The following is a 27,876-nucleotide window of genomic DNA, read 5'->3' on the forward strand; positions in this document are numbered from 1 at the left end:
TTGATCATATTACAATGTGGAAACACTATATTGACAATGTATGGCTAATTTGGATAGGAACAGCAGAGAGGCTAAATATATTGTTGTAACTGTCAAACAGCTGAAACACTAACATCCAATTAACTAAAGAACAGAGCCATTTCAGTATCCATTTTATGGATATCCGGATGGACACTTGTGTGAATTATATTGAAAACCTACTAATGGGAATACATTATTCAATTATTTTTATCCCAGATCCCATAAAGATAATCTCCTGTATGGACAATATTTTAGAGCCAGGAGGAACTGGAGCATTTTATAAGACTAAAAATTAAAAGCCTCACATTTAGATAATACTAAGCCCTTAGTCGATAGATCAAATAGACGGGCTTGATATATACAGAGAGACACTACATTGGCTCCTAGAACAAAACAGCCTGGAAATAAGTTGGTCTGTGTGACCACATTCAATCCCAATACTATGAAGATCAAACAAAGAAAGAAATACGGCCACTCTTTCAGCAGAGTCTGAAGGAGGAACAATTATAACTATGTGCCCTAAAGAGAGGCAAACACTTTAAAGATTAGTTTACTCCTGCTATTTGAACACTTGAGCCACTAAAGCTTAAATCTATGTTGATTATCCTAGTCTGATAGGAAGAAGTTCAAAAAGGACATTATGGTCTCCAACCCAGGACTCCCTATCACTGATACCTATACCAGTGCTTCTTCTAGACAGACCTGCACCAACATCCTCTTTGTCGTTCCTTCACCAGACCTATCAACCCCACATATGGTCTCTGTACTCTCTCCTTTTTCCTCCTCTCCCATTAAAGGGTACAACATCCTTTCATTTGCGGGATTTTTTTTTGCCGGATGTTTTTTACCGCAAATTCTTTAGTGAAAAAAAACCATCACATTTTTTTGGGGGGTTAGAAAATTATATATATGGGATGTGGGTGTTTGGGAATAGATACAAAATGTAAGATAAGGGGGGTTTTGGGAGGACCCCCCAAAATAATTTTAAGAAAATTTGATGGAATGACATGGAACCCATTTAAGGTGGCACCCGGTGGGAGGCCCTCTTGGCCTCCTTCCACTCCTCTAAAATCATCATTAATGTTTACCTAAATGTACCTTCTTGGTCCAAGGCCCTCAGGCCAACCTCTTCCTCTTTCATAGATGCTTCCCGCACCTCAACCACTTCCTTTCCTCTTCTGGTGTCCCTTCTTTTCCTTCTCCAGCTCCCTTGCCTCCTTCTTCTGCCACCTCTCTGGTGCCTTCCTCCTCCTCCTCGGCTACCTTGCCCTCTCCTCATCCCTCAACTGTCCACCCTCAGGCTCCTTCAACACTTCTGCAGGGAGTACCTCTGACCTATACCGCTCCCTCGGTGTCTTTCAAGGGTGGTGACCTTCTCCACATTGCCACTCTAAACTCACAATCAGCTGTCAAACACTACTTTGACACCTGCCGTCTCCTGGAAGAACTCGACCTTGATGTTTTACTGAGACATGATTCACGACCAGAGCTGTCACAATTTTTGACACTCTCTTCCCTGATGGCTACAAGATTCTCTCTGTGCCCAGATATAATCGTCCCGGTGGGGGTGTAGCCTTGATCTTCCCGGTGTGGATTCCTGCCTACATCATTCCTATGCAGGCCTACTCCTCCTTTGAATGCCTGGTCTGTAGGCTCTCTCTCTCTCCTGGCGCTCTCTCACTGTGGCTACTATCTATTGACCACTTGGTCAGGTAACCTCCTTCCTCTCCAAGTGAGATGACCACTCCTCCTCCCTTCTGGACTCATCCACTTAACTCTTCCTCCTCAGAAACCTAAACATCCACATGGATGTTTCCTGTTCCTCCTCTGGACTCTTTCGGAACCTCTGTGACTCTCTTTCTCTCTCTATTATTCCCTCTGGCCCGACTCGCATCCTCTGTCAAACTCACCTGCCACCTTCTCAAAAGGCAGTACCGACTCTCTGTCCACAATAAGAAGAGAACTCACATCCAAGCTTGCGTCTCTGCGGCATCTAACAAGTCAGTTGAACTCTTTAAAATCTGCAAGGAGCTGGCCAATCCTGCTGCAGTCTATACCTCTCCTGTCCTCTCCGAGGCCCTCTGCACAGCCTTGGCTTCACATTTAATCTAAACTAAACAGGACAACCTGTCCTCCCTCTCTTTCTCTCCTCATTCCTCCTCTACTTTCTCCTCTATCTCTGGCCTTTCTGTTGCCACCTCTCCCCTGATGAGGTTTCTAGACAAGTCCCATCTACGAAAGGCTTGTCAAAACAGGGTCTTCCCTGTTCATCCAAAACCATCAAGGACCAAATTGACACCCTTGCTCCAGCCTTGGCGGACTTCTGCAACCACTCTTTCGCCACTGGAACCTTCTCTTCCCCCCCTGAAGCACTCTTTTGTGCACCCTCTTTGCAAGAAACCCTCAGCCGTCCCTCCTGTCTGGCTAACTATCGCCCGATCTCCATTATTCCTTCTCTGGGCAAACTCTTAGAAAAGCTGGCCATCTCCCATCTTAATCTTCACCCTGAATCTGTTGGTTGTCTCCATGACATCAGTCTGGCTTCAGAGCAGCGAGAAGCATGGAAATTGCTCTCCTGAAAATCTGTGAAGACCTGCTCTGTAACCTGGATGCAAACCACCCATCTGCCCTCATCCTAAGCGATCTCTCTTCTGCCTTTGATCCTGCTGAAATGGCTCCGTGATAACCTGGGTATCACCGATCAGGCCCTGGCCTGGCTGAACTCCTTCCTCTCTGACCAACCCTCCCAGGTCCAACTTGGGTCTTCCTCTCCTCTATCTCAGTCTCTACCTGTGGTGTACCTCAGGGGTCTAATCTTTCTCCCTGGCTTTTCAAGCAATACCTGGCACTTCTCGCACACCGCGTTGCTGCACTCTGCTCCAACTTTCAGTCCTATGCGCATGATACTCGCTTTCATGCTCCCCTCAGCCCCCTCCTCACCCTCTCTCATCCCAGATTGTCTGTCTGCAATCCAGGAGTGGTGTGCCACCAATGATTTCTGCCTTAATGCCAGTAAGACAGAGATCCTCCTCATCGGCTCACCTGCACCATTCTTTCCTGTCACTCTTTGACCTCCATCCCTGGGCCCTCTTCCTGCTCCCACCTGTGATGCTAAGAACCTTGGGGTCATCTTCGACTCCACACTCTCCTTCTCTCCTCACATCTCTGACGTCTCTAAGAAGTCAAACTACCAGCAGCACCTTCTCAGAGGTATTTTTCCTTTCCTCACCTCCCCCCAGATGCTAAATGTGACAAGAGCTCTGGTTCACTTTAGGCTGGACTACTGCAACAGCCTCTTTCTAAATATACCTGCCTCTACTCTCCGTCCTCTACAACTCATCCAGAACAGGACTGCAAGACTTGTCCTTGGCCTCAAGCCCAGGGATCGTATCTCTCCAGTCCTGAAATCTTTCCACCGGCTCCCAGTGGCGGCAAGGATTAACTTCAAGACCCTCTGCATTGTCCACAAAGCCTTCTGCGGCCTGGGACCACAATACCTCCAACTCTCTTTTCGTAAATATCTTCCTACTTGAGCTCTTCGCTCCTCCAACTCCAACTCCTTGAGGGTCAGTCGCTTTTCCAAGCAACAAGTTGGGGGCAGATCTCTTTCTTTGGCTGGTGCCTCCTTCTGGAACAGCCTCCCTGCCTCTCTGAAACTTGCACAGAACCATCTCCTGTTCCGGAAGCATCCCATGACCTTCATCTTTGCTTCTGCCTCCTCTCTTCCTCTATCTTGCTTATCTCCTGTTTGATGCTGCACTGGACACCTGGCTCCCCTCTGAACTTGGTCCCAGGTCCCTGCAGGTCCAGTTGCACACCAGCACTGCCTCCTGGCATCCCCTGAACTGTGGTCTGTATCTGTAACCCAGTCCCTTCACTGCACTTATTGACACCTGTTGTCTGCACTTTTAAAACTCGCACTTGCCACCTGTTGCCTGCACTACTTGCTGTATTGATTCCATGACCTGCACTTGCCCATCCTTCCTTCCACTGGTACTTCTCCCCTCCCCGCTCCCTTGCACTTGTGCGATCTGAATGTCACTAGGCCTAGTAAGATCGTTGTTTTTTTGTCCTCCCTGTTTCCCCTCCCTTGCCTCACCGCGCCTTCAAACAATTGTGTATAGGTGCATTATAAATGCCATATCATATCATATCTGCTCTCCCCAAGATGAGTCACATGGTGGGTACTCCACTCAAGCATCAGGACCTTGAGGTTACTGATTGAACCGTAAGTGTACCTTCACCGCAACAAATAAAATAAAAAACTCAGTGCAAGTGCAGGAGACTTGCCATTTGCTACCTTTGCCCTGAAAAAAGCCTGATAGATCTTATCACAGGTAACAACACACTGGCCCCAGAACGCTCAGTTAGCTGCACCTGCAGATTTAATAGAGGGGTAGAAGGATCCAAGACAAGACCTTAAAAAGTTACCCGCTTGCTGGACACAACTGCTCTCTTTATTACCCAGACAGCTGAACAAATGGACTTTTCTCTGGACTCTTTATCTACATCTTGTTCCTCCTGGACCAATTATTAGTTTCCAAATCTTGAAGCGACTTCTAATACAGCTCTTCATTTTGTGCTAAATTCACATGTTAAAGTGTAAGAACTTATCATCATCGAGGTAAAGTCACACACTATTGAGCTGAATATAATTCAGGAAAAATAAAATGAATGTGTAAAGGCTATAAATACAAAAATACCATATGACAAATGGTATCTTTGTGAAACTGTCCTGATACATGAGGGGTACTTTCCAAGCCCGGGTAATAAAATCTTGGGTTCTGGGCTTGACACAGCATCCTCAAAGGAGTTTATGAATGAATTTGAAAGATTGAGCAAACTCCCATGTGTTGATAGCGTATGCCCGTCACCGTTACCCTCTGTCATTTGCATTCTGTCAAATAAAACCATAGCACATACAAAAAAAACTACATCAACAAAGCATAATTTAAAGCAACAAAAAACGAAAGAACAAGTGAATAAGTAGAAGTTCCTCATTACAATTTCTGAGAGCTCTGCCCTAGTAGAAAGGGAGTCTCCCGATTCAGCCAGTAGTAATTAGTGCTGATGCAGAAAACATAAGCTGTGGTATAGACGTTTCAGATATTCTGCACACGGACCCCAAAAGAGGAAAGAAAAAAAAAAGAAAAAACTCCAGGGGACGTTAAAGAGGCACACACACAATGGAAATTTAATAAATCAATGAACTTCATTGCTCAGACAGAGATCCAGGTTTTACAAGATGGTAAACAGCTTTTTTTCCGAATAATCTTGAAAGCAAGATGGAAGACAAAGTTACATCACAATCAGTTCTGTAGTATCACCAGCATGTGGTGCCCTCTCTAAAACTAGCCAGGTATAGTTTGTAAACGCTGTTGCCCGTGGCTTCCCCCACATGGATTTGGGGATTTGGTATGCTAGGGGTTCTCCCTTCAGGTGCTAGGATTAGCAGAGAGTTAGGTGGGCTCATTCTGGAACAGGCCACATATAAAAGTGCCCATGGGAGAAGCAGTCTTTCCTCAGGTCATTGCCCACTACCTTCAAAGTATGTCTCTGAAATTTGTTGATGGTCATGGCGAAACAAACCTTTAATGGGAACTGAAGTCTTTTGAAGTCAAACAGATATTCTGAAGGTATGAGAGGTATTCAGGGTATGAACATAGACTCCCCCCGGCCCGAACTAGTTAGCACTGTAGCCTCAATCACATTTCTGTGGCGAGCTTTCACTTACAATCTGGTGCCATTGCAGAGCTTAGGTGGGGTGAGGTTCTGTAATAATATCACAGTTGCTCCCACTTTGAGAAGAAGTTTGTTTTTGGGAAGACCAGGAGGATTTAAAGTGTTCAACAACTCAACAGGGTTGTGGACTGTGTCATCACTTTGAACCACTGAGTTTATAGATTTGTATTCCATTTGAACTCCCCCAAAAGAATTAATAAGTATCTCCCATAGCCATTCTGTAGATTTCTCCATTCAATATTTTATGTCAGGGTACATTTTGGATGTGATGTCTGCTAGGGAGTTTACGACTGACTACGTTGGAAAGGGATGACAATTTTGCTTTCAAATACGGGATACTCTCTGTTACCAATTTTAACAAGTAGTTCGGAAATGTACTTTATAATGAAGATTTCAATTGTGAATGTTTACTTTTCTAACATCTTTGATTTGCAAATATGGATATCTTTAAATATAAAATTCACCCCCCTTTTTTACCTCCCTTAACTGGATTTTTGGAAAATGGTAAAACAAGTGTTTCTCTTTTCTTGAAGAAGAATCTTTTTGAGACAAAGGTATCCTCATAAATAAATTCACCCCCCTTTCCACAGCTTTAAGGGTGGTATTTCCCCAAATCCTTCCTTAATGGGTGTCTACTTCATGAAAAAAATGTACCTTCCACATTTCATATTCCTAGGTTCGAGGGTTTGAGCTGGGCGTTGAGGATGCAGCCAAAAATTCACCCATCTTTTTCACCTCCTTAGGGACAGAGTTTCCAAAAATCCTTTCTTAGTTGGTGCCTACTTCATGAAAACACGTGCCGTCAAGTATATTAGTGACATCTTATTAACCGCTACCGATGACTGGCGACAGAGGGGTTTTGATGTGGTGCAATTAACGGGAAGGATGGCTAATCCACTTTCCTTACAGGGGGATGGACTCACAGCTATGTCATGATACCTTAAAACCTTAAAATATCATGTGGGGTAAGCCCACTGCCAAGCATATGAGTTTAATACTGTGGGCATAAATCCATCCCAGGCATATAAAATTAATGATTGATCTTGGATAATAAGAGCTCCAACGACTCCAATTAAGCAAGTAATGACCACACAATCAGGTTTTTAGCAGTACTTTCCTTTTGGTGTCATGTCATGGAACGCAAGAGCCCATTTTAACTTACTAAATGTTCTGGCCATATGTAACACCCTAAGAAAACATGATATTACATTGATACAGCAATCATTTCTCCTAGAGGATGTTACCATAGATGTTCCCAACAGGCCACCCGAGGCACTAGGGGCAGAATGCAAGGCAGTCTTTTAATCACAATTAATTCTAACTGGGCCTCTCGAGTTTCCATATTTGACGATACAACCCCATGGCCCTCATTAGGACTCCGGCGCTAAACCATGGTGCTATTAGCACCATGGTCGATGCCGGAGTCCGCCATTGCGGAATGGGGAATTACCACCCCATTCCGAGGTTGGTGGGGCGGTAATTTCCCATGTCGCCATGGCCCTTCCCCATTCCCATTTTTGCCCCATAGTGCTCAATGGGCATGGGGAAGGTGGCAATTACGGTACCGCAAATTGCAGTACCGTAATTGCCATCAAGATCCCTTTGCGGGTCCCTACTTTAACGGCTGGTGTAGACCAGCCGTTAAGGTCGGGTCCTGCAAAGGGACCTCGTAATTAGGCGCTAAGTGTTTAACAGCACCGCAGCCTTTTACGGCGCCGTTAAACACTTAGCGCCAGGGTCCTAATGAGGGCCCATGTCTTTTAGTGCTACATGTAACCACTCTGGTGGATCAGAGAGAAATTCTCTTAGTCAACCTATGTTGGACAATGTTTTATACACTTTAATTATGCTCATAGCTGATTTTGCTGATGTTTTCATTAGATGGAACAATGATCACAATAATTATATAATGGTCATGATAGACTTGCATTCTAAGTGTCTGGTGGATCATGAGATGCAAGGCATCACAGAGAATATACTCATGCTTATCCAATCAAACTGAGAGCTAGGGATAAACAGTGGTTACATTTCTTTGAGGATTGGAACATGTCCAGATTGAAGGGACACATCTCAGGAAATCTCTCAGGGGGAACAACGGGCATGGAGATGCACAGGAATCCTGTATAGACTACATATTCGCCTCAGAAGCTGTGCATAGTAGGTGTACTCACCTTATAATCTTAGATGTGCAGAATCATGACCATAAGATGCTATGCGCCACCTTTAATTATACTGCAAAGCTGCCCTCAGAGAATCGTACATGAGGTAAATATTTCCCCCGGGAAATCGCCTGATCTGGCCTCCTTACAACATTGGTAAATTTAATTTAAAGTACCATCAATGTTTGACCAGACTTCACTGGAGTGGAAATGTTAAACCTTTTCCTCACTAGAGTATCCTACCTTTGTTCGTGTGAATATTGATTCTAATAAATCAAGTACATGAAAGCGATTAAAATGCTCACATCTCTATAATCCAAATATCTCAGAGAGACATGAAATCACAGATCAACTTTATCCTCAAAAGTACTAACAATAATGAGAACAAACCGGAATCAATTTATCTGATCCGTCAAAAATATAACAATGCAGTGAAAGCATTGCACAGTAAGCTTCACCAAAATGAGGGTGAAAGAATGCTGATATGTATTATTAAAAAAACAAAGAAAGGTGTCTCAATTTAGAGAGACCCGTGTCCTCTGCACACCACATAGGTAGGAAAATCCAGTTGTAACTCAATTTGAGTAATATTAGAATAATTTGCATACATTCAAATTAAGATAATTCAAAATTAGCGTGTAACAAATGTCATGTATCATTTATGAAAAATGTAAACTCCAGGATAATGTAGTTTGTATTCAAATGTATTTGCTAAAAGCTCAACGTGTTTCGAGAGAGAATTCGCTTCATCGGGAGCAGTATGTTAAGTTGTGGACTAAGAAAAGAAAGAGAATAATATCCTTCAGGATACATTGCTGACTTGAAACTTCAACAAATCCAAAAGTAAAAATCATTTGTGGAAGGTACATTTAGAAGTACATGAGAATCCCTTCCATTTCCAAAATTCAGAGTATGATGTGATATGATATGTCATTTATAACGCGCCTGTACAGAAGTGTTCTAGGTGCGACAAGATAAGGGAAGGAAGACAGAGGGAGGACAAGACAAACAATCTTACTAGGCCTTGTGTCATTCAGATTTTGCAATTGTGAGAATGAGAAGTGCAAGGGGAAAGGGAGGGGGAAGTGCAAGGGAGAAAGGAGGGGAAACAGGGCAGTAATGCTCTGAGTAAGTGCAGCCAAGGCAGGACGGGTGTGGGTAGTGCAAGGAGAACACTGGTTTGGCTGTCCCCTTTCCTCAATAACTGCTCTTCCCAAGTCATCGCTTCTCCTCTCCTACTTCCATCTCCACCTGTGGTGTTCCCCAGGGCTCTATTCTCTCCCTCTCGCTTTTTAACGTTTACCTTGCTCTCTTTGCACACCTCATCTCCTCCTTCTCCTCTAACTTCCAGTATTACGCAGATAGCACCCAACTTCAGACTCCCTGGCGATCCTCTTGCACCCTCCATCATCCCTGACTGCCTATCTGCCATCCAGTCCTGGTGTGCCTCCTCCAATGATCTTTGCCTCAACGCCTGTAAAACTGAGTTGCTTCCCATCGCGACCCCTGCTCTCTCCCTCTTCCCCTCACTCTGGTCTTCCTCCATGGTCTCTCATCCTGCACATTCTACTGAAGTCAGAAACCTCGGCTCCATCTTTGACCTCTCTCTCTGCTTCCTCCCTCACATTCAGGACATTGCAAAGAAGTCCATCTATCAGCTCTTCCTTCTCAAAGTAATTTTACCTTTTATCACTTTCCCTCAGAGGCTCAATGTGACCCAAGCAATGGTTCTCTCTAGAATTTACTAGTTTAACAGCCTCCTCCTGAATCTTCCTTCTTCCACTCTGCGACCCCTCGAGCTTATCCAGAATAGGGCAGCAAGACTTGGCCTTAAACCCAGGGACTGCATCTCTCCTGCACTAAAAAGTCTTCTCTGGCTTCCGGTTGCTGAACGGATTGCATTAAAATTCCTCTGCATCATCCACTAGGCTGTCTGGGCCCTGGGAATACACTATTTTCAACTTTATCTCACTAAATACTCTCATTCTAGACCACTTCACTCCTCTGGCACCAACACTTTGTGTGTAAAGCTTTTTGCTAAATAGAGGGCCGGGGGTCACTCACTTTCCTCTGCAGACTCCCTCCTCTCAAACATTCTTTACCATGCCCCTGCGCCTTGAGCAGGATCTTCTCAAATTCCGGAAGCTCCTTCAGACTTTCCTCCTTCCTCCTCCTTCCCTCATTCTCTCCTCTGCTAATCCCACAGTTCCTAATCCCACAGTTGACGAATCGGTATCCTTTGCTCTTATGCATCCTCGGGCCAGGACCTCCCACACCAATTCTTCCCAGCTCCTGTCTAGCCACAGCACTGGCATTTGCACACCCTCCTCTCTGGAGGCTCGCACTTACACCCAGACTGTGTAGCACTCAAAACTCCTAACACTTCGTCTATGGCTCACCCATGAGCTCGGACTCCCCAGCATTTACCCCCTCTTCCCTCTCCTTCTGCACTTGCATGTTCTGAATACTCACAAGGCATAGTAGGCTTATCCCTTTCCTACTCCCCCTTCTGCTCTTAATCATTGTGTTGTAATGTATTTCCCACCCTCGCTCCATCCCTGCCCTGTTGGCTTTGAAACAGTATTTTCTTATTGTATAAGTGCCTAACAAGCAAACAATAAATAAATCAAACAAATGGTTACAGTTACAGCCCCTAAGTGCGTGGTAGACCCGGAGACAGTGCAAGTGTGACTGATCAAGAAAGAACCTGGTACCCGGTGAGACTCGGAGGGTAGCCAAGCAACCAGTTGCTACAGCAGACAGGTAGGTCAGGTAGGCCGGCAGGGAAGGGAGACAGAGAAAGCAGAGGAGAAGAGGAAAGTTTTGAGCTGCTTCTGGAACTCCAGGTGGTCCGGCTCAAATTGAGAGGGACAGTGAGGCCATTCGAGAGGGAGGCATTGAAACGTTAGAGAGTTGGAAGTAGCTGAGCGAAGGGCTTGAGAAGGAAGGTATTTTGGAAGAGAGCGTTGGATGTGGTGCAGGCACCGGCCCCAGAAAGCCTTGTGGACAATGCAAAGGGTCTTGAACTTGATCCTTGCAACCACCGGGAACCAACAGAGAGATTTCAGAGCTGGAGAGATATGCTCTCTGGGCTTGAGCCTAAGGATAAGTCTCGCAGTCCTGTTCTGGATTCGTTGCAGAGGGCGGAGAGTAGAGGATGGCAGATGGAGAAAGAGGCTGTTGCAGTAGTCCAGCCTAGAGAAAACCAGGGCTCTGGAGACAGTGAGCTTCAGGGGGAAAGTGAGAAAGGGACGAGTCCCTTTGAGGAGGTGCAGCTGGTAGTTGGACTTCTTGGTGACGTCTGAGATGTGAGGCGAGAAAGAGAGAGTGGAGTCGAAGATGACACAAGGTTTTTTGCCTTGCAGGTAGGTGAAGGAAGAGGGCCCAAGGCGACGGCAAGAGTGAGAAAGGCAAAGCACGAGCAGGGGTCCCATTGAGAAGGCTCTCCGTCTAGAAACTAGACTAGAGATTACATGTGAGCTCACTTGGGGAAAGTGTAAAAATAGTAAAAATAGCTGATGCTTTCTAATAAAATGAAGTTCTTGATCTGTGAAATAAGTACTAAATATCAGAATTAGTACAAGGAAAAATTCAAGACAATTATCTTGGTAAGATAGACTCAAAGTATCAGAACTCAGACTCCCATCTGGGATCGCTGGCGTCAAACACGTTGTGTTGTGCCATTACAGCTTCAGCCGCTAGCTTGTGCTTGGCCTAGTCTTTCCCAAACTGGCTGCCAGCATCAACGTTCTGCAGTGTATAACTGATCCTGCAAGGTTCGGAGTGCCGCGTCTCCACTCAGGTGTTCTTGTTCCTATGACGCCCTAGTTCAGCTTCCCCTCCTGCCTTCTCACTTTCTCTGTTCCTGGTCTTATCCTCTGCTGTTTTCCTGCCTCCTGCTTTCATACCTTTTATTCCCTGCTGTAGTCTTACCTTCTTCTGGAGTTCCTTCCACTCTGGAATTTGCTACAGTCATTCCCCTTGCTCTTCTGAAGTCCTACTTCAACTGGAGGTTTTCCGCCACTCTTAATTTCGGAGTAGCTGTTTCCAGTGCTGTTCCTCAACTCACCATCAAGCATCATGAGAAGTCAATACAAGGGTTTTTTCTGGATCTGACCCTTTTTCCCTCATTTGGGACCTGTCGACTGCATTCTTCCCTGCACGCCTGTTACGATCCATATGGTCAGGTGAAGGAAACAGGCCGCTTGGCTCATATACCTCAGGGAGGTCCAGTTACGCTGCTCAGACAGTAAGTGAGCTTGATTCTCACACAAAGTGGTAAATGTGCACGGTTAAGCATATACAATGAATCTAGGAGAAATTATAGAATGAAAGAAAATGTTAGTTACATCTAATGTCAGTGCTTCCAAAAAAGAATAGACCAGATATGCAGAAGTGCTTACCCAAGAGTTCACACCAAATGTAGCCCAAAATCGAAAGGAAATGCTACTGAAAAAGGAATGCGTATTTGTGCATTTTTGAAAGAAAAATGTCCTGTCCCTCAATGTTACAAAAACAAAATCAATGTTTTTCAGCACCAGAACTAGGAGAAATACCAGAGGACTAAGTCTGGCTCTGCACAAGGGTCTAACTGAACATGCCGACTCTTACCTGAGGGTAAGAGTAATGTCATCTTGTAGCTGAAGTATTCACTTGGATAATACAAGGGTCACACTGGCAAGGTATAGCGGCGCCCTTGCGAGGTTCACTATTGAACAGGGTAATGGCGCAGTTTGTGTGTCCCTTGCGGCCTATAAAGCCCAGGTGAGACAGGCTGCACATTATGGGGCAGATTTATGGGGGCAGGCCTGCATCATCTCCATAGCTACTGTAGAAAACAAATACCTTGAGAACATCCTGGAGTTACCACACTCTGCACCCAATCTACCTGGATTCTCAGAAAGAGGGATGCAGTGGATTGAACTAATCTGTCGATTGCAGTCTGTCTACTATTGGGCTCGCCTATGGTTAACAGTGCGTGTTTAAAGTACAAAGATGCCCTGCTGGATGTTGTTACTCAAGCAGGGGTTTCCTAGTTACCGGGTTATCCATGTTAAGGAACTGTTAGGCGACCTTGTCCTTGGAGAGAACTGGACTATTACAAGTACTATATCCAAATCTACCAAGGCAATGATAAAGGCTGCAGCCCTGGGAAAGATTGAGCGTGATCATTGTTCCAAGGCTGCAGGATCATCTGTCTTGATGCGTTATTACAGCATACAGCTGAAAGAGGGTTATGAAGACTACTTAGATTATTTAATCCTGAAACTTGAAAGCTCATTTTATTTTAAGATGTGCATAGGGTTCTTACTGACTTCAAGCCTTCGCCACCAATGGAATAATAATGTATCCCCTATGTGTCCGTTATGTGGCAATACGAACGGAAACATGGTCTGTTTCTTTATGCTATGTCCCGTGACAGTGCCATTGAGGGAACAATATTAAACGCCACTATTGCTGGCTCGAGGTTGCTGGACATTTGACGAGGCTTGGTCGATATGTCTTAATTCCATCGATGTGCTTGCAGTTAATATCACTTGCAAATATCTTGTCTGAGCCTGTAGAGTAAGATTTAAGAAGGTTTAGATGCACTTACATTGATGCTGAGATATCTTATTTTATGATGATGTTTTATTGAATTGTTTTACTTAGTTTTTATGACGCCAATTTCTTCTTTTATGAACTGTTTTAATGAACTGTTATTGAATTGTTATGATGAATGTTGTTTTTATGACATTTCTTGTCAAAATAAAGCGTTATGAAATTAAATGAAATGGATGCGAAAATGTGCGATTTGCAGTGAAAGATCGAAAATCGCAGTGCAAGTGCAAATATCGCAGGGAAACCAGGGCACATCAATTCATGGAAGTCCGTGCGCTGAAAAAGTGCGCTACGCACGCCGGCGCCCAGGTCATCTAACGGCTTGCACTAAGGCCACAGCGAAAGCGCACATAGCGCGGCGCACATAACAAAAGTAGGCGGAACACGGGGCGTAACACTCGGAATGGGGAACAACTCGTGAAAATATGGGCGTCACGGGGGATGTACAGGAGGCAAGTGTGCGGAACGCCCACACGCTCGCCTACAACACGTATTCATGGAATCGAATAGGGCAAACCAGCGCACAGGCAAAGACACGCACTGACCCAAACCCGTCCGCCACACGAAGGCACGCGGTAGTGTCCCTGCGCTGGAAAAAAATGTGCGCCAAAATGTGCGCTAACAAAAAGCACGAACATACAGCTCTGATGAATGTCCCATACTGTGGCCCCCTAAGAGAAATGACGTGCAAAGGGGTACGTGACAAACAGCGACACCTGCTGTCTGAAAAATTAGTTTGTGCGCATATTTCGTGTGTGCGCGTGAAGTTTTACACGCGATCTGGCCTGGGGGAGCGGGGTACTTGTATTTCAGGGGTGCGCGTGAAGTTCTACATGCGATCGTGCCTGGGGGAGCGGGATACGTGTATTCCATGGGTTCGCGGGAAGTTTCAAACGCGATAGGCCCTGTGCGAGTGGGGTGCGTGTATTCCTGGGGTTCGCGTGAAGTTGCACACGCAATTGGCCCGGGTACGTGTAAATCTCGGGTTGACGGGAAGTCTCACACACGATAGGCCTTGTGCGAGTGGGGTGCGTGTATTCCTGGGGTTCGCGTGAAGTTTCACACGCGATTGGCCTGGGTACGTGTAAATCTGTGGTGCGCGGGAAGTTTCACACGCGATTGGCCTTGGTCGAGCAGGGTACGTGTATTTCGGGGGTGCGCGGGAAGTATCACACGTGCCAGGTCCTGTGCGAGTGGGGTACGTGTATATCTGGGGTGCAGGGGAGTCCTACACGTGAATTGGCAGTGTGGGTCCTCCCAGGTGTTCCCTCCCCACCCTCCACGGCCCCTGCAGGCAGCCCACACCACAGGGGACTTCATCTCCCGCAGGCAGCCCATCCACCATGGGCATGCCCCCCAGGCAAGCCACATGTCAGCTTGCACTACTGATCACCAACGCATGACCCCCTCCACCCCCACCCCCCAGCAGTGCAGGGCACCTGCCAGCAGGCCCCCACTCATGTCCCCTTGCACCCCCACCAGTGCAGGCCACCTGCCAGCAGCCCCCCATTCATGTCCCACTCATGTCCCCTTGCACCCCCACCCCCCAGCAGTGCAGGGCACCTGCCAGCAGGCCCCCACTCATGTCCCCTTGCACCCCCACCCCCAGCAGTGCAGGGCACCTGCCAGCAGGCCCCCTCTCATGTCCCCCAGCACCCCCACCCACCGGCAGTGCAGGGCACCTGCCAGCAGGCCCCCACTCATGTCCCCCAGCACCCCCACCCCCCAGCAGTACAGGGCACCTGCCAGCAGCCCCCCACTCATGTCCCCTTGCACCCCACCCCCCAGCAGTGCAGGGCACCTGCCAGCAGGCCCCCACTCATGTCCCCTTGCACCCCCACCCCCCAGCAGTGCAGGGCACCTGCCAGAAGGCCCCCACTCATGTCCCACTCATGTCCCCTTGCACCCCTACCCCCCAGCAGTGCAGGGCACCTACCAGCAGGCCCCCACTCATGTCCCCTTGCACCCCCACCCCCAGCACTGAGGGGCATCTGCCAGCAGACCCCCACTCATGTCCCCTTGCACCCCCACCCCCAGCAGTGCAGGGCACCTGCCAACAGGCCCCCACTCATGTCCCCCACCACCCCTACCCACCAGTAGTGCAGGGCACCTGCCAGCAGGCCCCCACTCATGTCCCCCAGCACCCCCACCCACCAGCACTGAGGGGCACCTGCCAGCAGGCCCCCACGCATGCCCCCTTGCACCTCACCCCCCAGCAGTGCAGGGCACCTGCCAGCAGGCCCCCACTCATGTCCCCTAGCACCCCCACCCCCCAGCAGTGCAGGGCACCTGCCAGCAGGCCCCCACTCATGTCCCCTTGCACCCCCACCCCCCAGCAGTGCAGGGCACCTGCCAGCAGGCCCCCACTCATGTCCCACTCATGTCCCCTTGCACACCCACCCCCCAGCAGTGCAGGGCACCTGCCAGCAGACCCCCACTCATGTCCCCTTGCACCCCACCTCCCAGCAGTGCAGGGCACCTGCCAGCAGGCCCCCACTCATGTCCCCTAGCACCCCCACCCCCAGCAGTGCAGGGCACCTGCCAGCAGGCCCCCACTCATGTCCCCCAGCACCCCCACCCACCAGCAATGAGGGGCACCTGCCAGCAGGCCCCCACTCATGTCCCCTTGCACCCCCACCCCCAGCAGTGCAGGGCACCTGCCAGTAGGCCCCCACTCATGTCCCACTCCTGTCCCCTTGCACCCCCACCCCCCAGCAGTGCAGGGCACCTGCCAGCAGGCCTCCACTCATGTCCTACTCATGTCCCCTTGCACACCCACCCCACAGCAGTGAAATGGCGATTTTATGACACAAACCAAAAGTCAACTATGTACATCAACACATGTCCGCCACACGAAGGCAGGCGGTAGCGTCCCTGCGCATTAAAAAAATGTGCGCTAACAAAAAGCCGTATATACAGCTCTGATGAATGTCCCATACTGTGGCCCTCTAGGACAAATGACGTGCAAAGGGGTACGCGACAAACACGGACACCCGTTGTGTCAAAAATAGCGTGTATTTCGGGGGTGCGCAAGAGGTTTCACACGCGATTGTGCCTGGGTGAGCGGGGTATGTGTACTTCAGGGGCTCGCCGGAAGTTTTACACGCGATTGGGCCTGGGCGAGTGGGGTACGTGTACTTCAGGGTCTCGCAGGAAGTTTTACACGCGATTGGGCCTGGGCGAGCGGGGTACATGTACTTCAGGGGCTCGCAGGAAGTTTTACATGCGATTGGGCCTTGGCGAGCGGGGTACGTGTACTTCAGGGGCTCATGGGAAGTTTTACACGCGATTGGGCCTGGGCGAGCGGGGTACGTGTACTTTAGGGGTTCGCGGGAAGTTTTACACGTGATTGGGCCTGGGCGAGCGGGGTACGTGTATTACTGTGGTGGGCATGGAAATATAGAAGGCAAATGCGCGGAACGCCCAAACGCAAATGCCAAAAAAGACGTGCTAATCCGGAAACAAGTATGCCAGCAAGAAGTAGGCGTATGTCGACCCGCGCATCATAAAAGTGCACGCAAACAACAAACAAGCTCAGACGCCAGGATGAATATACTGTTCCTAGCAGCAGTGGCCATGGTATACCGCAGAAGGATAGTCAGGAGGAGGATAGTCAGGGCCAGTATTTTTACACCCAGAATCAGCCTTTTTGGGATGCCTGATGACCACGTGTATGGGAGGTACAGATTTCCACCTCACATAATACTCGACCTGGTCAGTGAGTGGGAGGATGACCTCACATCACCCACCCTCTGCTCCCAAGTACTCATCCCCCTGGAGAAGGTCCTTAATGTACTGCACTTCTTGGTCACTGGATCATTTCAGCGGACAAGTGCCATAGTGGGGGGGTGTCACAGGCCACGCAGTTACGCTGCCTACACCAGGTCTTGGCCATCATGACTGCACACCCATCAGTAGGCAGGCACATATACCTGCCTAGAACACCTGCAGAAAGGCAGGTTGTCATCCAGGATTTTTACGGGGTGGCACACTTCCCCAAACTGCTAGGTGCCATTGACTGCACCCATGTGGCTCTACGTCCCCCCAGGGCATCTGAGCACATCTATAGAAACCGCAAGCACTGGCATTCCATCAACGTCCAGGTAGTATGTGATGCCAAGGGAATCATCACCTCAGTATATGCCAACTATCCAGGGTCCACCCACGACAGTTTCATTTACAGAATGTCAACCCTAAACCGGGACCTAGAAGCTGGGCGGCATGGCTGATCGGTGAGTATAAATGCCACAGCACATGCATGCATGTCAGATACTGAGTAATGTCACAACCCCACTAATGATACCCATCACCACCTCCCCGGGGGACAGTGCCTACCCTCTAAGCACCCACATGATGACGCCAATTCGGAACCCCAACACGCCACCCGAGGTAATATACAACACAGCCCATATTGCAACCCGGGGCATAGTGGAGCGCACATTCGGAGTGCTCAAGTCACGCTTTCGCTCCCTTGACCGTTCTGGTGGGCAGCTGTTATACGCTCCCCCAGTAGTGTGCAGGACCATAGTGGCAGCATGCGTCCTGCACAACATTGCAACACACCGGAGTCTGCCCGTGGACATGGTGGTACCCCCACATCCCCAACCACATGCACGCCCGCTGCACATGGGAGGGGAAAGGGCACAGGGTGAGGCAGCCCGTACACAGCTGGTGGCTAATTACTTCACCTAAAATCACACCCCACTGGAGTGCACACAGTCCTGGCACATACCAGCTGACTATCAATGATGATGAGTCAAGTGACAGTCAACTGTCACAACCATACCAGCCTGAGATTGTTCAACATGAACTCCATATCCAAAGTAGACAGCCTTGTGAAGACATGAGGAATGAACCTGCAAATTAGGAGGGAGACATGGATGCACAAGCACACATCAATACACCATGCAGTGTACAATACTACAACAATATGTACTAGGAATGTATACACAGTATTGACTACAGACTGCCCACACATGTCATGGGAGTCCAACGTCACTGTGTAAGCCACTGTCACTTGGACACACCCTTTGCAAGCCCATGGAAACGGGAAGCAGGAGGGGTGTGTGTCTCATGAACCCAAGCATCCAACCCAAACTCAGGACAAGCCTGCATGTGCCCAGCCGGAATACAGTGGATGCCCACGGGAGCCACACAAGGCAACACACTGTAACAAAAACTCAAAAATCAAAAATCAAACATCAAAAATCAAAAATCAAAAATGGCCATGTGGGGGCCACGGGGGTGGGGGAGGCCACCCAGGAGGTCCGAGGACAGGGTGCACACCAACAGCCACCTGTGTGGTGCCACCTGTGTGGATGTTGCAAAAAAAACAAAACACCTCCATGGGCTCATGGCCTGCACGGCTACGCTATCATGAGAGATTCAGAATCACTGTGGTCGCTCTCATCACCCTGTGCTGCTGCCGCCACAGGAGGTGGTGGTGCTATGGGAGGCAGCCCACGCAAATCCCTAGTCTGGTCCTCCATGGCAGCAAGCATGCGGGTGTGGAAGGCCCCGTTCTGGAGGAATATGGTGCGGAGATCCCCATGCACCACCTGACGTGATGCCCGGACCTCCTCCAGATTTGCCTGCATCTCTGCTGAGAGCGTACATGTGACCTGCTCCAGCAGCTGTTCTGTCCTCGTGACAGTGGAAGCCTCAAGGTCCACAAGAGTCTGCCTGAGGTGATGGACTTCTACCCTCAGGGCTTCCCTCTGGCCCTGGGACTCTAAAGAAATGGCTTCCCACAGAGTGTCCATGGCCGCCCGTCTGTCCCTGTTGGACGCCAACATGTCCTCCCTGAGTGATCGGCAAATGGAGTCTGTTGCCTGCTGTAGTTGCTCCATCTGCCTTTCTGGGGGGACAATGGAAGTGGCCACCCTCTCCATAGCTTGAGCCATCATCTCAGATGCTGCTGCCTGTTGGTTTGCCATACCGTATATGGATTTCTCCCATGCGGTATTGCCTGGTGGTGTACGGCCATCGCGTTGGGGGCACCACACCTGTCTGGGGCAAGGCGAACTGTGCCTTGCTGTGTCGGCACTGCCTGAGGCTGCAGGACTGCATTCCCCCTCTGATCTGCTGGCCCAGGAACAGGATCAGATGTTGCGGAGTGTGGCCCTGCATCCATAACCACCAAAAGCGGACCTACCAACACTGACATCCCCATAGTGGGCTGTACCCCTAGAGCAGGTGGGTCGGACAGAACAGAATCCCTCCCAGAAACACCTACCTTCGAAGCCACATAGGTCTCATCATCTGAATCAACACCTGAATAGAGGTCTGGGGAGGTGCACCCAGAGACACCCCTGGAGAGAACGGTCTGCAGCAAGAGTGGGTTTTCACCCACCACCACACCCCATCCCCCACTGGTGCCCGGTCGTGCCTGATATCCCTCCTGGGTCTGCACCATCTCCTCACCCTCCACAGCATCAAGTGCGTCATCCCCTGCAGAAACATGAAAGACAAAAAATGGAAACAGGCATTAGCACCATGGCACACAATTAGGCCTCACAAGCTACAGAACCAGCCCTTGATTGACACATGTCCCACATGACTATAACCCTCCCATGCATGCACTGTCACTGAGTTTGAAGGGGAGGAAAATGTCAGACACTGATGAGACCAAGATGGAAGAGCAACACATTAGCTGCATGCTGGCTAGCAGAGCCATCACACATTGTCCTGTGAGTGGCATGTCCAATCCATATACATGACACATGCCATCACACAGATGGCATGTACCATAGGCATGTCACATATCGTTTGACAACAGGGCTGAGAAATGCGTAGTGAAAGTGGGGGGATCGAAACAATCAGCCTGAATGAACAATGAGAAATACTTAACAATGTTGTTGCAAGATGCCATTTCAAGGGCAACTGGCGTGATGTTGCACAACATGTCTACTGTGGGCAGAAGGGATACTGTAATTCCCAAATCCAGGGGCGCAGAATGTTTTGGATGAAGCACATGGGTGACCCAAACCACTCAGGCACACACACCCTCACCTGGCACTCAATCAGAACCCCTCACACACACAACATGCACATGGATCACACACACATGCATGTGCACTCACCGGACAATGCCTCATAATCTGGCAGTTTTCCCACACCTTGGATCTGTTCCTCTGTGACGTAGGTCCCAGCAACAGACTCATGTACAGTGAGTTCAATGTCCTCTTGTGGAGACCTTAAGGTCATTCCAGCGCTTGTAGCACTCACCAGCTGTGCGCCTCACTAATCCAAGGGCACTTATGATGTCCGCGACGGTCTGCCAGTGTGCCTGACGTTGAGCAGGTGTGGTCTTGCACCCTGAAGTGATCAACATTTCGCTGTCATGTGCGGACACATACTGCACAAGTGTATCACGTTCGGCATCATTGAAGCACAGTTGGTAAATACGTGCGCGACTCACCGTCTGCCTGGAAAATGAGCGTGAAAAATACGCGCGTTGGCAACACCCCCACCAAAAGAAGAATTGTACACTGTCTGAGGAGACAGGACAAAAGAAGAAGTGAACGCTGTTTGAGGAAACAGGCCCAACAGAAAATCAGAAAAAAGCTGTCAGAGGTAACAGGGAGTACGAACTAGAAACGCTGTGAAGTAAATCGCGTGTGAACCGACAAGAAGTACAGAATTCACCCATTCGCTCTCCACGAAAAGCATGTACAAGGAAATGACGTCCTACACGCACCTTTTGAACCGGCCCACACGTCCAACGTCACTTCCGCGTATATGCGCTAAGGCCCTAACCTCCAATTACACGAGCTGACACTCGGACGTGCAGTTCTTGGACGTGTAACATGCACCCGGGTTCAGGGAAACGCCCGCGTGCGCACGTCACAGCCGCGCTTACGCGCTAAGGGCCTTTTCGTCTAATGAAATCGCGTACGCGTGCTGATGCGCTTACGCGCTAAGGGCCTTTCCTCAAATTACACGCTGACGTGCAAAATCACTCCGTATCAAGCTGGCCACGCGTTCGCGCACAGAAGACCACGCTCCTGCCCAGAAGGCCAAATTACTGCCCCCAGACCCCGAGCACGCTCCCACCGGCCATCTGCTGCTTCCTGATTGCCTGCTGCCCACGTGCCCTGCCATTTGCTGCCTGCATGTCAGCCTGGGGTTCTGTTGCTGTGACCACCCCTGCTGGAACCGAAGACTCCTGACTGCTATTCCATCGCTCCACAGCCCACCCCCATGACCCAGTTGCCCACCCACACCTGCCTCTGGGGTTGCCATGTCGGACACTACACCATCTGGCACCACTGGCAACCCCCAGCCAGAGAGGCAGAGGGACACCAGCTTCACTGCCACCGAAGTTGGTGTCCTGGTGGAGCAAGTCCTGGGGCAGTATGATGCCCTCTTCAGAAGGTCGGCCGCCGACAAGGAAGGATGGACTCGGATCTGGCCGGACATTGTGACTGCCATCAACGCAGAGGGGATGGCAGTCCGCGACTTCCAACATGTCAAGAAGCACTGGGAGGACTTCAGGTCCAGGACCCTCAACAAGACCCGGCGCCTCTTGAAGGCAGCGGATGCTAAGGGGGGCCATGGCCACCTGTCGGAACATCAGATGAGGGTCCTGGAACGCAGACGCCCAGCGCTCCACGTCCAGGTCCTTGAGAGGCAGACCCGTCTGGAGTCGAGCGGTAAGTGTACATGCATACTGATTGGAAGCTGTGTGTGTGGTGGTGTGCCAGTAGTGTGCAGGTTGTACATGTGGTTTTGTAGGGCCATGTATGGATGTGTATGTACAGGGCTGTGAACCTTACACATGCAAGTCCTTTCATGTGTGAGACACATGGATGGTGTATGTGTGGGTAAGCATGCAGGCCAAATGCAGATGTGTGTGTACACATGTATTGATTACTGTGTATGTAAGTTGGCATGGTTGTGGTGTCACACATGGATGTTGGTTCCAGCTGCATGTTTCTGCACCGTGTACATGTGCATGTGTGTGTATTTGACATGGGTGCAACAGTGATGCAACATGGATGCATGTGTGACTGATATGTAGAAGACTGATTGCCAGATCATCACTGCGACAGTTGGCGGAGGTGTACACATGCATGTAATTGTGGTGGCGTGTGTGCATGTCTAATGCACTCCCTGTGTTTCATGTGATGTCTGGCTCACCTTTGGCTGCTCATGCTGTTTGTATGTGTATGGATGGTGCTGGCTGTTGCAATATGGCTGTGGAATAGCTCATTTGTGTGAGTTGCAATGACATGTGTGTTGGGGATTGTGATGCCATGTCTGAAGTTTGACAATGCCACTCATGTACAACTGTCATGTGTGTATGAGGGACAAGTTTATGAAAAAACAGATCGACTACCCCTCTCTTTAAGTCCTGTATGGGTCACAGGTGAAGATAAAGGTTAACCTGTACAATTTGTTAGTAAGGTTATCGCCTTTTTGGGAAAAATTACAAAAAAATGCAGCTAAGTACAAAAAATTCTATCTTTTTAATAGTCACAAAAATACCTAAAAAACATTACAAACTTAACTAAACATAGCAAACTTAATACATTTTCAATTAAAACATTTAGTCATCATTCATCTATTCTAACAGGGGAATTCTACAACTTAAACAGCTTTGTGCATAACAGTAAATTAAGATATGCATTAGTGACAGGGGAAAAAACCATTAGATTTTCCCTTTAGCAGTCGACATATGTTTCGGCCCTTTGTAGTGTACCACCTCTGTCAACAGTGATCACTAAGATGAATATTGGGCCATCTTCAGGACAGATGGTTACTTTGTGGTAGATTATTCTTGTTCCCCATTGGGCACACTAGCACATCTAAAAGGATAAATATACATGTATTAATGTATGAAAAAGAAAATAGAAAAGAAAGAGTTGCAATTCCCAACTGGATAGAATCAAGGCGATGGCTAGGTTACACTGTTCTAGACACGCACACTAAACCCACCTATGGTCCATAGACTGAAGTTAGGACTATTGAGCTTGGTCAGACTCTCGGATATGGCCGGGTATTGCCATCTCTGGTCTTGGTTCCTATAATTAATTAGAAACGACCATTATTTAGTGTTATGTTCCTGCTACTACAGGCTATTTATTAAGTGAACTAAATTGACTTACAGATTAGCAACTTCTGTGGCGTTGTTTTCGAGGTTGGTCTTTGTATTTCTGTATTTCACTTGGTACCATTCATTGGCAGGAAATGCACCGTTACTCTGGTGGTTATAGTGCTGCCTAAATCAAAGGAGAAAAGAAACTCGCTGTTGAATGGATATATTACAGCATGTTAGAATAGTTGTCATTCTTTTTTGGCTTTGTTGTTGCTGTGGTTATTTAAACGTGGACTGTGGGCCACGGGCTGTTATCAATTTATGAAAGCCTGTGCTTTAATATAGTCGGCTTTAAATTTTCTCAAGCGGCAGTCAAAGCGCCATTTGCATAATGGCTTGTGAAAATCTAAAGGTGCATGACATGGCTATCGTTAATTGTTCTATTTTCTATAGTTATTTTGAATGTACTGCTGTCACGAATTACAAAGATAGACAATGTGCAAGCATTTGGCACCGTGTTCACCGCCTTGCAACCTGCAGCTTGACTTTTGCATGTTTCTTTAAAATGCACGTGTTTCTATGACCTGTTGTAATCAGTGCCGTTAGTGTCAGATTTTACGAGCAAGCTTATCAGTCATTGTGATCACTGTGCCATGCTGACAGTGCGGTTGAGGCTTGTATAATTTAGACCTCTGAATTGATTAAAGCTATTCTAACGCTTACCTTGATCTGTGTTGTTTATGTCCGAGTGAAAGCTGAAAGTCTGCGAAACCGGCAAGAGCTCGTTCTGCAGAGTAATGGTGTGTTTTTGAATCGAGTCACGTGATATGAGACCCGTGCTTGCCTAACATTTGTAGCCATTAGGACATGACTATAGGGCTGCTGGAACTTGTAGTCAAGGGCCAAAAAAGGCCATGTTTTGTATTATTGCAAATCGAAAAACGGCCGTATGAGTGACATCTTTTGTAATGTTGCACCTGGTAATATGATATACTCAAGTGATTTATAACAGCTGCTGGCATCATATATTAGAAAATGCCTTTTATATTACCCGGTTGTGCCGCGGTTATATTGGGTAATTTTAAAATATTTTTGCACTTGCATGGCCCCCTTTCGTTTAATTTCAAAAAGTGAGACCTATAGATTGTGTTATCGGTCTTGCAATAGTGTGTAGGGAAAAAGGAGTGTTTCTTTGTATTGGTGGTCTTTTTAGTGTTACTGTGTTCGAGACCGCCAACTCCTTTTATTATGCAGAACGCAGCCTGGCCTTCATTATCTAGCATTTGATATGTCCACGGGCCATTGTTTTTTGGCGCCTAAGCGATATTTGTATAAGGGGAGAGATGTACTCTATCCTTCCAAGATTGTTGCTGAAAGTCGACATGCACTATAGGTTGTGCTATAAGTTGCCACGTGGCAGTCATGGAGTCCTACTTGTACGAGTTTTTTGTATTTACTTCAGAGTTAAGGATCTTGATACTGGACAGCTAATTCTAGCAAGCACCCTTTATAAAGGGGAACCTCCAGATATACCCACCCATCAAAAGGTTGAATGGGGGTGGCTTCAAAGGAATGTATTCCATTCTATGGCAATGTTCAGGCCGTATTTAACCGTATCTAAATTGTGAATCCATTTCTGCTCGCATCTTGTGAGCTCGAGATCCATATTACCTCCTCTGGGGGAGGGTTTGATGACCTGTATGACACACCATAGTAGATCTGTGCATTTATGTTGTTGTTGAATGTAATGGGCCACTAAGGGTTTATTGTCAATTTCATTCCGAATGCAGGATTTGTGTTCACAGATTCTTTGACGTACCTGTCGTTTGATCTTCCCTATATATACTAGGTCACAGGGGCATTTTATGGCATATACAGCCCATTTGGTAAGGCAGTTGGTAAATGTCTTTAGCTGTACTATGGTGTTGCGTAATTGAATACTTTTCATAGTGGTGGTCTGTGCACAGACTGAACATTTTCCACAACGGTGATGCCCCACAACTGGTGGTAGGCCCCAGAGTTGTGTCTGGGTAATCACAGCCTTGGGCGCAACAGGATAAGTGTGAACCAAGGTATCTTTGATGTTACATTGTCTTTTGAAGGCAAAACAAGGCATAGGGGGATTAAAATCTTCAGTTTTGATCATGTACCAGTGTTTTTTAATGATCTTTCTAAAATGGTTGTTTATAGGACTATATGTGCTGACACATGTTATTTTTTCCTCTTCCTTGTGCCGTTGCGTGGACTCTAGACAAGTCATCCTATTACTATGCAATGCTCTTTTATATGCCCGGTGAACTGTCTTTTTCGGATAGCCTCTATCTTGTAACCTTTTTTTAAAAAATTTTCCATGTTGTTTGTACGTCTCAACTTGTGTACAGTTTCTGCGAATCCGCAGAAACTGCCCATAGGGAAGTCCTTCTTTTAAGCTCAACGGATGAAAGCTGTGATAACTGAGCAATGTGTTTTTGTCTGTGGGCTTCCTGTATAAGATTGTTTCTATGCTTCCCGTATCAGTTTTTTGTATTTGAAGATCCAGGAACGGTATGGTATGCAGGTCAGTGTGTATTGTGAACTGTATATTAGAGTTTTGCGCATTAAGCCATTCATGGAACTTTGTCAAGTTGTCAGATGTGTCTCTCCAGATCATATAAATGTCGTCAATGTACCGTAGCCATGTTATAATCAATGCAGAGAAAGGGTTAGAAGAATCAAAAATACATTGTTCTTCAAGATCATCCATATATAAATTTGCCAAATCTGGAGCAAAAGTTGCTCCCATGCTTGTGCCTTTTAGTTGGTTGTAAAAACGTCCATTATATAGAAAAAAATTCTCTGTTAGAGCAAGTCTAATGCATTCTAAAATGAATGCAGTGGGGACACTGTGGAGTGTTCTAGTACGTCTGTCTAAGTATTTTGCCATCACCTTCAAGCAATCCTGTTGTGGGATGCTGGTGTAAAGACTAACCACATCCAAGGTCACCAAGATGTCTGATGGACTGAGTTGAAAAGTCTCCAATATTTTTAACATACTGGTAGTGTCTTTGACATATGATTTCATTTGGGACACAAAAGGTCTTAAGAACCAATCTGAATAGACTGAAAGCGGCTCAGGAATAGAATTTATCGCCGCTACAATAGGTCTACCGGGGGGTGTTTTTTCATTTTTATGAATTTTTGGAAGGATGTAAAAAGCCGTAATTTCCGTCCGTCACAGAGAATCCCTTCTTACAGTTTTGACCCCCCGTAAACAAAAAATAGGGATTACCCATTTATATATACTTATGTGTGTATGAGTCCATTGTACAGTGCCCTGATGCCTGTCTCCTATCTGTCCCTGTCTGCAGCGTCAACTGATGAAGAGGGCGGAGAAGGTGCTGTGGAGCACAGCAGCAGGGATCGCACCGCCAGCCGGAGATGCAAGGCCCAGCTCCCCTCCCAGGTTGTCATCTCGTCGGGGAGTAAAGAGTCGGTGCCGCGTCCCACGTCGCAGCTGCCGAGGGGTGGTCCAAGAGACAGAGGTTGGAGTTGGACTCCTCGGCAGCCGAAGGGGCAGCTGAGACCCCACAGGGCCCAACGGAGGAAGATGGCACGGAGTCAAAGCAACATGGGGAGCTCTATGTGGAATGCACACATGAATGCATGGCTGTCTCTGTTCCTGGACATGGAGGGGGGGTGAGGAATGGATGCTGATGTCATGTACATGTATGGTGCCCATGTGTGTGTGTGTGCCTGAGAAGTGTGTGTGTGACTTTGAAACGCCATGGATGGATGTGACTTTGAAGGCAAAATCTTGCTTTACAGGGGCCCTTCTACATGGATGTTGATGTTGATTGCAAGCGCCCGGACTGTTTCTGCATGTGTGTTGTGTGCATTCACCCATGTGTTGTGGAATGACAGTATAGAAGTGACATTTGACAGTGCCACTCATGTGTTATTGCTTCCTGTCTAGGGTATTTTCTACTGTACCCTGATGCTTGTGATCTATGTCTCCCTCTACGCAGCGTCAAGAGGACGGAGACTCGCTGTGGAGCCAAGCGGCGGGGATGCCGCCACTGGGCGGGACGCAAGGCCCAGCCACCCTCCCAGGAATTACCATCATCCGGGAGTGAGGGGGCTGGTGCTGCGTCTGCCACAACGGCTGTGGCGGAAGGGCCGGGTGAGCACCCACACGGGCTTCCAATGGCGGAAGACGGTGTGGAGACATCCAGGTTGGTGGTCTCCACAGAGGAGGAGGAGCCTGCTACTGATCCGCACATGGGGCCTGGTGGGGATAGTACCACTGGTGCAAGTGGTGCAGTCCAGGGTCAGGAG

The sequence above is a fragment of the Ambystoma mexicanum genome, chromosome 1p, assembly GCF_040938575.1.
Source record: "Ambystoma mexicanum isolate Mex_15411 chromosome 1p, UKY_AmexF1_1, whole genome shotgun sequence".
NCBI lineage: Eukaryota > Metazoa > Chordata > Amphibia > Caudata > Ambystomatidae > Ambystoma > Ambystoma mexicanum.